Source organism: Ochotona curzoniae, unplaced genomic scaffold (genome assembly GCF_017591425.1).
Source record: "Ochotona curzoniae isolate NIBS_2020 unplaced genomic scaffold, NIBS_Ocur_1.0 scaffold_4937, whole genome shotgun sequence".
NCBI lineage: Eukaryota > Metazoa > Chordata > Mammalia > Lagomorpha > Ochotonidae > Ochotona > Ochotona curzoniae.
The window spans coordinates 3,841,906-3,852,985 of record NW_024467126.1 but is presented as its reverse complement, the minus strand read 5'-3'; positions in this window follow the sequence as shown (position 1 = coordinate 3,852,985).

Here is an 11,080-nt window from a genome sequence, read left to right as displayed (position 1 = left end):
CCCAGGAGTCGGTGGGACCGAGAGCTGCATTGGTCTGTGGTTGGGAAATTGAGAGTGAGCAGGCCCCCCAACCCCAGCTGATCCGATGCCCCCTGGGGTTGTTGGCATCCAGCAAGGGGCACCCGGGGAGTGCAGTGCCCTGTGGGGGAGGGGAGGGCCTGGCCTCACCCCTCCCTGCCCATTCAGGAGAAGCTGGGGTGGGGGGCATCTCACTCCGTGGTCCTCACACAAGGGAGTCCCACATGGTATGGATGGCCGGTGGCGATGGAGGGGGCACCAACTCTGATTGGGGGGCAGGAGGCCCAGAGCCACTGCACTTGGTGTCTGTCCCCACCCTTCGTGTCTGAACATTTCCGCATGGCTCTGTGGGGCCCTGTGGCCTGCAGGGAGGCCCCCATCCTGGAGCCCCTGGCTTTGCAGGGTGAGGTGGAGGGTTATAGAACCAACCACAGCTCCTGCGGGCGGCCACTTGCTCAGCAGCATGAGTCTGCTGCAGTTACGGGTGCAAGTGGCTGCCAGGAAGCAGAGCCACGCAGGGCCACGCAGGGCCATGCAGGAGGGCCACGCAGGGCCATGCAGGAGGGCCACGCAGGGCCATGCAGGGCCACGCAGGGCCATGCAGGAGGGCCACGCAGGAGGGCCACGCAGGAGGGCCGCGCAGGGCCACGCAGTGCTGCGCAGGGCCACTCAGGGCCACGCAGGAGGGCCACGCAGGGCCCAGGAGGGCCATGCAGGGCCATGCAGGGTCACGCAGGGCCGCGCAGGGCCGTGCAGGAGGGCCACGCAGGGCCACGCAGGAGGGTCCCGGGGCCCTGGTGACAAGGCCACAGACAGAAAGCAGGGATCAGGGAGAGACTCGACCCTGATGGTTCCAGTTGCCCTCCTACCCTCTGCCAGATCTCCTGGGCTCTCCATGGGGGCAGGCCAGGGACCCTCTGTCCTGCGCGCCCCTGGGGGGACCTGCCAGGCTGAGTGGGAAGCTGGGGCAGCACCCAGCAAGGCTCCGGAGCCCCAGACCTCAGGGCTTTCTGGGGGATTCCTGGCCTGGTGGCTGTGAGAGGAGCGGGGCCAGAGGAGGTGCAGAAGTCAACCGGACCCAGGCCAGCCTCCTGCGCCTCAGTTCCCCCATTCCCCGCCTGGGTGGCCACATGAGGCTGCGGCCAGTGGCCAGCCCCTCCAGGGAGGAGTCAGGACTTGGCATCGGCCGCGGAGGCCACGATGAGTCACTGTGCCGGGACCCAGGCTGGGGGCGGCGTGGCCTTGGGAGCAGAGCGAGGGTGTTGGCAGTGCTGTGCGCGAGACGCTGGGCGCACTGGGCAGGGGTTGGGTCGGGGCGGAGGACCGGGGGCTGCCTTCCCTGGCCCCCATGACATCCTCATTCACTCCCCGCTTCCTCTCCCGGCCTCGGCCCTGGCTGCCCTTCCTTGCTGGGAGCGAGGAGCCACTGCTCTTTGCGTTTCTATTTCTGCATCTTCCGCTTCCTGGCCAGAGGCCAGTGGCCTCTGCAGAAACTTCCAGAAGTGCAAGGCCAGCTGGTCCCAGGCAGGATGTGGGGACCTTGGGTTTCCTTCTTGCCGGCTGCACCAGGGGCGACCAGCACTAAGGTCTTGGGGAAGGGAGACCTGCAGGCGGGGGAGAGTGCAGGCATGGCTGGGCTGTGTACCTGCTGTGTGCCAGGCACTGCTCTGGGCTCTGGGGATGCCGTGTGAACACTCGTGCATACAAACACGAGCACACACACACATTCTCTCACGTCGCCCCTGGTCCTTGCTCCACCACAAGGGCCCAGGCCGGGGCCCACGCCATTTCCCCATGTCCCCCAAGGAAGTGCATCTTGAGTGATCAGCCGAGTCTGCTCAGCTGAGGTACACAGTGGGGGCTCGGCCTCTCCACAAGCAGGTGGCAGAGTCCGAGAGGCCGAGCCCAGGACAGGCTGACACGATGCCCCATGTCCTGCTGCTAGCCCGGAAGCTGCTGGGTAGAAAGGGGGAGACACGGAGAGGAGACCTCAGGGCACTACCCCCGGGGGCCGAGCGGCAGGCTGCGCTGAACACAACCCGGTGATCGGCGTTCAGGTCCCCCCTGCACCTGCTCAGAGCCGGGGCCACCCAGTGCAGGCACCTGGAAGCAGCGGCTGGCTTCGCTGGAGCTGGGTGCCGGGTGAATACAGGTGCCTGGCCTGTCTGGGAGCTGCTGTCCCTTCTATGGGCCTCTTGTGTCCCTGAAGTAGCCTCCAGGCAGGGGCAAGGCCGCCATGTGGTGGCTAGGTGAGGCCAAGGTGGCTGTCCACAGCACTGAGCAGGGCAGGCTGGGTTTCACCCCCATCAGTTGCAGCAGCCAGGAGCTTCCTCCTGGTTCCTCTTGCAGGTGCAGGGTCCCAAGGCTTTGCGCCATCCTCTGTTGCTTTCCTGGGCCACAGGCAGGGAGCTGAATGGGAAGTGGAGCAGCCAGGGCACGGAACAAGGAACCTTTATCCAATTTGAAAATTAACTCAAGGGACTGGTGTTGTGGCCTGGTGGGTAAAGCTCCTGCCCATGATGCCAGCATCCCAAATGGGCACTGGTTTGTGTCCCACTTCTGATCCAACTCCCTGGTAACAGCCTGGGAAAGCAGCAGAGGACGGTCCAGGTAACTGGACTGCTGCACCCACACGGGAGACGTGACCCAGCTCTGGCTGCTCCGTCTCTCTGGGGATCGAACCATCAGACGGAAGATTTCTTCTCGCCTCCACACCTCTCTCTGTAACTCTAACTTTCCAAATGCATAGTTAATTCAAATGGATCAAAGGTGTAACCTGAACAACTCGAACTATAAAACTCTTAGGAAAACAAAACAAACAAAAAAAAATTGGAGAAAAAACTTGGTAATGACACTTTTCGCAGTAGAATCACGGATGTGAACTGAAAGCTCAGACCAGACGGATGGAAGGCACTTCGTAAACATTCAAGTCCAGGTTGCCCCACGTCCCATCCAGCTCCCTGCCTGCAGCCCGGGAAAGCAGTCGAGGACGGCCAAAGCCTTAGGACCCTGCACCCGTGTGGGAGACGCGGAAGAAGCTCCTGGCTCAGGACCTGCCGTTGTGGCTGCTTGGGGAGTGAACCAGCGGATGAAAGATCTCCAACTCTCTCTTTAACTGCCTTGCATGAGACCCCAGCAAGTGTGGCCGAGCAGGAGCAGAGGTGGTGAGCTTTGTATGCTGCCAGTGTGGACGAAGGAAGGGCGCAGGCACTGAAGAGACCAGCGGGGCAGCTTTGCCAAAGCACAAACCCAGCCCTGAGCATGACTCAGCCTGTTCACTTGTGCCTGCGTGCCCAGAGGAATGCCCCAGAGGAAGAGAAGCTGGCACCTGCCCGCTGGTCCACAGGGGATTATCTGCAGCAGCGAAAGGCGGGGACGGCCCACTGGTCAGCCACGGTGGGGCGGACCACCCGGAGAGCGCCGTGCCCGGTGGAAGGGGCCAGGCTCAGCCCCAGGGGTGACCAGTGGCCACGGCTGTGCAGAGCGCACATGGGCAGAGGGGTCAGGTAGAGGGCTTGGAGGCAGTCTTGGGGTTTGATGCCTGCCCTGGAGCAGTCACAGCTGACCGGGGAGCCCACGTTCCTTCTGTCCACAGCTGGGAAGTTCCGCACGCCAGCTCTTTCCCTACATCGGTCTCTGGAAACTCCCCCTGCACCTATGGCTTCCCTGGGAGTCTTAAAGACAGAGGCGTCCATCATTGCCTGTGATGGACACTGGCCACTCGGTACAAGTGGGAACTCCACCCCGCCCCTGTGGCTTTCATGTGCACAGCGCAGAGGCAGGCATACATCTTGGGTGAATAGCTTCACTCGGCCGTGGGCCAAACCCTCGCCCCCAACCCCCATGGCCCTGCTTGGTGTCACACCTACCCTGGCTTCACTGGCCGAAGACAACTTGCACCTGCTCTGAACTTAACCTAGTACACACCTGGGGCTCCTTTCATGACCACTAAGCGTGTGGCTGGATGTGGTTGGATGCAGCAGATACAGCACTCTGGGGAGTAAGAACACCCCCATTTTGACACTGTCGGTGGGTGTAGGGGGTGTCTTTGGTCATTTCAGGTCTGGGGCTCAACCACGGTGATGCTTGCAGAATTCGGTGTTTGCCAAGGGGTGGACAGGCTGAGGGGAAGGGTGGGCATCTGCCCACTTCCCACCATGCCGCACTAGACCTGCCTGGAGTTGTAGCTGCACGGTGTGGCCGGCCAGCAGCTCCTATGCCATCCACCCAGTACTTGGTGCTGTTTGTAGATTAGCGCAAATGGAGGGAGCAGCCTTCTAGGCCAGAAACACTTCCTGCAAGGCCACTGTCTCCCTTAGAGTTGTGGGGCTCACGGCCAGCGTCTCTCAGCCCTCCCAGCCCCTGCAAGCCACCAGCTCTTATGCAAAGCTGAGACTCAGCGTCCCACCTGCCCAGCCCCCCATCTTCAGGAGACTCCTGGCAAGTCCCTGCCTTTCGGGCCTGTGTCTCCACCGTCTAGGCTAGGTGACAAAACAGCATTAGCTGCTTTGTGGGGTTGCATGGGACCCTGGAAGAGGACCAGTTTTGCCAGTGGCTAGCACCTGGCCAGGGCAGATTGCTGGGATGGCCCAGGAGCAGCCCCCATGCAGGACACCACACTGCAGTTCCCAGTGCTGCGGCCCATGCTGGAGGCCCGTTGGCCAGCCTTTGTCCTAGCTTAGTCTTCACATTGGCAGAACAGGGGTGGTAGCTGACACACAGCAAGCACAGGGCCAGCCCATTTCAGACCCTGCCCCATCTCCAGCTCCCAGCTAGGGGTCCAGGCTGCTCACTGACAGACAGCTTGAGGCTGCTCAGAACGCACAGGTGTGCCCCACCCCGACTCCAAGTTCCATGGCCCATCTCTCCTCCCGTCTGCGCCTCCCCAGCTGCTGTGTGCCCAACTTGCCCCTCTCGCAGGTGCACCCCCCCACACACAGCAGCTCAGAGTGCCGGGTCAGGGGTGTGGGGGAAGCCCTGAGGCCAGCCCCCCGTCGGCAGGGAACTGGCATGCTAGGGGCCTGTGGCTAGGCAGGTGTGGGCATCCGGAGTCTTGGGAAGCGACACAGCCTGGGGTTCCTGCAGCCGTTGGTGCCCGGCTCCAAGCCACAGGTGGGCAGGCTGGTTCCCCTGGGGGTCTCTGTCCCACGCTCGCAGATGGCACCGCTTCCCTGAGTCCTCCTGTGTGTCTCTGTGTATCCTCCCCTCCTCTCCTCCTGAGGACACAGCAGATGGCATGGCGGCCGCAGGGGGACCTGATCTCACCTTGGCCTCACATCCTGGGTGCCAGGGGGCCAGGAACCCAGTGTGAAGATAGGAGGCGGGGAGGGGCACAGCCCCGCCCCCCACAGGCATCTTTGAGAACTGCACGCATCTGTGCTTCATCCTCCAGTGGCCTGGGAGGGCCAGGGCGCCACGTCCTCATCCCAGTCTCTTCTGGGCTCCTGGCCCCCACTCCTGGCCACTCCCATACCTGTCCCCGCTCTCAGGAGGCCTGGGACTCTGGCTCAGGGGTGGCTTCCCATGGGACTATGCTGGCTGGACAAGCAGTCGGCCTGTGGCTCCAGGTGGGGCGCCCCTGCTCTGCCTCCGGGACACCTGCTGGCTCCCCAGGATGCGTTTTCCGGACTTATCCTTTGGAGCTTTCTAGAGGAGAGGGAATGCCAGCCCAGGGCTGGTGGCTTCAGAGGCAGCTGTTGAACGGCCTCACGGGGCCACCCTGGCCATGAATCTCCCTTCTCCCACTGACTCTCAGTACAGCTGGCAGGTAGGGTTGTCTCCTGAGCCCCCGCAGTCACCAATGCAGTAGCCACTACCCGAGTCCACATCCTCTCTCCTTCTCCAGGCTCACCGTGGGGTCCACGGTCACCATGCTCACCCCACCCTAGCTTGCTTTCATCTTTTCTTGAGCCGTGTGCTAGTGCTTTTCAAGCATGGAGCATGCATATTCCAAACATGGATTTTTTGCACCTAAATACACATGGCTGCCAACCCCATGCTCGCCAGTGGGGCCCTGGTGAGTGAATGGCCACATGCCTGAGCAGCACAGGGAGTGGACGGCTGCACAAGTGCTCCCAGAAACATACCCACCCCGGCGAGGGCTAGCTGGGCAGTCAGATGCCTTCGGGTGTTGTAACAGGATGCGGTGGGCAGGTGCAGGGGTGTGTGTGGAGGGGGGGCAGGAAACATCATCCATGGGCTCACCCTGCCCACTGAGCCTGAATCATCTGTGTGTTGGGCACCTGCGCTAGGCCCGATCTCCACGGGGCATGCCTGCAGGGCTGGGGAACCCCTGGCACGGCCGAGGAGCCACCCAGCTGGGAGGAGGCAACTCCCGTCTGCCCGGAGCCTCGCCCTTCTGGGAGCACCTGAGCTGGGGCGAATGCTTTGGCAGGCTACGCTTGTGTGGAGCCCACAGGTGTGAAGGGGTGCGACTGGGCCTGCCTCAGCGTCCCTGCCACCCTGTTTCTTTGCCACCTATTGGGGAAAGCCAGCTGGATTGCCAGGAGGGGTCAGTAAGGGGGAGGTAGATGGCTCTATCCCCGCCCCCCCCGGCCATGGAGCGTACCCCTTCGGTCAAAGTGCAGCCTGGGGATCCTGTGGCTCGGCCAGGGCCACCCCTCGCACGTGATCTCCTGCTGAGTGTCCATGCAGCCACCCACCACTGAGCATCTAAGTCCCCACTGTGGGGCTGTGGGCGGCCCCCGGCCCCTGATGCCAGCCAGCCCGCTGCAGAGGAGTTGCAGGGGGGACAGAGGGTGATTGGCAAGATGTCTGGGGCTCATTCATGCAGAAGAACAGGGAAAAACGCTTGCAGCCGGTGTCAGGCGGGGCAGTGCCCGGAACCAGGGGCCCACACGGGGCGACAGGGGCTGGTTGCTAAGAGATGGCGTGCCAGGCATCCCCGGCGCCCTGGGGCTCTCTCTCGCCTGGCCCTGTGTGCTACTCTATGTCCTCACTGGCCTCCTGCACCAGTGGGCTGCCTGGGATATTCCCAGCATCCTTTGCTGCTCTGAGATGCAGCCCCACCCCCATCTGGTCTTCAACTTCCTGCGCAGGAGCACTGGCCATTGCCAGGACTGACTGTCCCCAGCACAGAGTGAGACACTTTTCTAAAACAATCTCTGCCCCTGTATGGTGGCATCTGGCTCCTTGTTTCCTGGAATATCGTCCTCCCACCTCCGGACTGAGACCTCAGACGTGTCTTAGGCGGGGTCAGCACATTTCCCCCCACCCCCACTCATAGCTGCAGGCCCTGTCCGTGATGCCCCCCTCGGCCTCCACCCCGACCCCGGCTCCCCGTTCTGTCCCCCTCCTCCGTGGCCTCATGGCCCGACCCTCCACATCCACACCTCCCTCCCTACACAGCTGCCGCTTGCCAGGCCGCACGACCACAGGGTGGGGAGGAAGAGGCTGCATCGACCAGCCCAGGGCAGGCTGAGGAGAGGGAGCAGCCCTCAGGCAGGGGCTTTAGCTGCACTTGTCCATGTCAGCGTCCCCAGCACCACCCGCAGCTCCGGCTCCTCACTCCAGCTGCCTGCTCGGCAGACCCCGCTAGGCTGCGTGACGGCGGACCCCTACCGCCCCCGGGGGACACCTGGGAGCCATCCAGCCGAGGCAGCCACATCGTTCTCTCCCTTTCTGATTTGGTTTGCCTGTGTTGTTTCTACATTTTATTTTGTGAAAGATTTTTAAAAATTTATCTTTATTTAAAAGTCAGAGTTATAGAAAGAAAGGCAAGGAGAGACACAGACCTTCCATGTGCCGGACCGCTGGGTAGGAACTTCATCCAGCTCTCCCACGCGGCCCAAGGCTTTGGACCATCCTCCGGTGCTTTCCCAGGCCACAAGCAGGGAGCTGGATGGGAAGTGGAGCTGCCGGGACTTGAACCGGTGCCCATAGGGGAGGTTGGCACAGAAGGTGGCAGCTTAGTTCAATGCACCACAGTGCCAGCCCCAGTGTGTGTTTTAGCAAATCACTCCTACAGGGAGCTCTCCCTCCCTCTCTAGATTGTGGAACTTCTTCCACGCTGCAGCTCCCTGCTGTCACGTGGTGGGCACAAGGCCCCCCTGCCCCATCAGCTCGGCACACAGCTCTTCCCATACAGCGCGTCGCCCGGGCCAGCAACGTCAGGTCTTCCTCAGCCTCTCTGAAACCTTCTCGCTGTGACCCCTGTTTGGCAGCAGCTGGAGTCGGTGCATGCTGCAGGGTCAGGGAGTCGCAGCCCCATCGGCAGGACAGGCTGCCTGGAGCTGGCCGCATGGCCATGGGGCTGGGGCTGGGTCAGGGTCAGGGCCATCTCCCGTCTGAGCTGCACAGGCCTTGCCAGGCCTCGGCCTTTGTTCGTCTGTATCGAGAGAACTCTGCTGTTCTCGCCTGTTCAGAACCTGACTGTCCTCGGCCGTTTCCCGTGAATCAGGAATCTGCCTGCTGACATCCAATCCCAGGGACTTTGCCAGGAAAAGGCACGGGTGAAGCAAGCGTCTTCCAGGAAAAGGAAACTGCCATGTGCCGTTGTGTTTCCATGCATCTAGCAGGTTCCACATGCCAGCGCTGGGAACCCAGAGCACCCACGGCGCGGACGGCCGGGCCAGGCAGGCCTGCGCCTCTCCATGCGCCCCTGGAGGGGACAAGGCACCAGCCTCCAGAGCAGACGCTCAGGGCCGACGCACCCCCAAGGCCTGGTGGAGCAGCCAAAGCACAGTCACTCCTGTGTCGCTCTGGCAGCACTGCCAGGGTGCCCCCCGAGTGCCAGGAGCCCTGTGCATCTCCTGTGTGCCCACGCTGGCCGAGGAGGCAGAAGTTTGCCGCATGTGCCGGCGTGGAGGAAGGTACTGCATAGGCGAAGGTCCGGGGACAGGAGAGCATCTGGTGCCCTTGATCCTGAGCAGGCAGCTGGCCTCTGTTCTGGTACTGGTCCTGTGGGGATGGAGGGACACTGGGCTGGGAGGCAGCAGTGTGAACTCGGAGCGAGGGTCTGTCCAGCCCCGGTGGGGTCTGAGGTGGCCCGAGGTGACCTGCAGCACGCTGAAGGAATCTGTGCTGCGTCAGCACAGAGGGGGTTGGGGCGGGGAGGCCTTGGGGTTCCCTGCTGGGTGGGCCTCAGCCCGGGCTCCTGCCCACTCCGCACAGCGTGTGCCCACCACTCGCAAACACTGAGCCACCTTCATTCCCCAAAGCACTGTCTGCTGGCCCATGTGGTCCCCTCTACGATACCTGGGCAAATGGGTACTCCACATCTCCCTGGAGCCCTCCAGCACCCCCACCTCTGGGCTGCCCTGGGCCTTGAGGGTTTGAGAGGGCATCACCTCAACCTGTCCCCAGCCAGGACTCTGGGGCAGTGGTTAGCAGATACGGTCAGAAGTACCCCTGTGGGCATCCCAAGATGGCAGCCAAATGCCTAGGGCAGTGGCAACGGACATCCCTTGCCAGGTGGCTCCTACAGGAGTGTCTGAGCTGGGTGCCAGGGGCCGGAGCTCGAGGGCATCCTCACTGGCTCTGGGCAAGGGGCTGGGCTGGCAGACCAAACCTCACTCTTCTCCCAGCTGGAGGAAGTGCTCTGGCTCCCCAGGCTCTGAGGCAGGAGCAGCCTTGCCCCACGAGGGTGCCTGGGGGACGAAGGGGGCTGAGGCACCTCCCCAGCCCTCATCCCCATGGCCTGGTGCCTGGCTGACCGTGGTCACACCCCACAGATGTGTCATGGCGAGTGGGCTTGAGGGCCTGCCTGGCTGGCACAGCGGGAGGTGGCCAGGGCCAAGGAGCGATGGCTGTCCAGTCGCAGCCCTGCCCCTCCCCAGCTGCAGGACCCACCAGCTGGCTCCCTGCCCTCCAGTTCAGGTTTCTCTCCGGGCAGGCAGACGAGCGGAAAGTACCAGGGAGCTCCGTGAGAGCTGGGCCTCACGCTGAGCACCGGTGCAGAGCGGCAGCTGACTTAGCCGTGGGATGGCCCTCACTGACCCCTCAGCAGCCATGGGTGCCCACAGGTCATGCCCATTTTAGGGTTGGGAAGACTGAGGTTGCGCAGCAGGGGGTGCTGGAGGGTGCCCAGCTGAATCTTCTGGCACCTGGCAGAACTGACCTGTCGCATCTTCCTCCAAACCAGTAGGGGAAGACCCCGCAGGCTGACCCCCCTTACTGGGCGACCTGGGGGAGGGCCACACAGGTGTGGCTCCTAGGACGTCTAGCTGCCCCTTGGCCCAGCCCAGTAGGCGGGCATCACCTGGGGTCAGTACACACACACTCACACACACACACCTGAGGATGCCCGCCTTCGTGGTGCCGGCAGACTGACTGGAGACCCCGCCCCACTCCTGCCCTGGGTTCTACCCGTCCCTTCTGGAATGTACGCCTGCAGGCAGACCCCATGCACAGCTGGAGGAAATGGACCCAGAGCCCGGCCTGTTCCAGGTTGGTTCTGGCCGCCTGGCCGTGGGGCCGTGGCCTGGAGCCACCCTGAGCCGTGCCCCCTGCCCTGAGGTCTCTGGGAAAAGGCCGTGGAGCGCCTCCACCCTTCCCGCGAGACCCAGGCAGGACGTGACTTCATCCCTCACGGGGCAGCTCGGCCGCCGGCCAGCCAGCACAGCACTTCCTGCCTGCCTCTCGTCCAGCCTACATGGGGCTTGCAGGAGGCCCAGCAGCCCCCAACCCTCCCCAGGGTCCATTCCCCAGGCTGGGGTGGAGGGCACCCGGCGAGCTGGACCCTGCTGGGCTGCAGAAAAACAGGTGCACCCAGAGGAAGCCACGCCCTCACCCTTCACACAGCTGGGGCAGCTGTGGCCTGAGGTGCCCTTTCTTAAGCAGACACACAGCCTGGTTGCCTCTCCACGCACACGCACACACACACACACACACACACATTCAGTCGACAGGTGACAGTCGGAGTTTCTGCTCCTTCGAGAGCATCTTCTAGGGACCACGCGCCTGTCACCTGCCGGCCACGCCCAGCACAGCCCCATTGCCGTGGGTCTGGAGGTCAGTCTGCCTCAGTCACCAACTGGCAGGTGCGCGGTGCAGCTCGGCCGCCCCCAGTCTACTTGCCTGTGAGGTCACACCCGGCCCCACC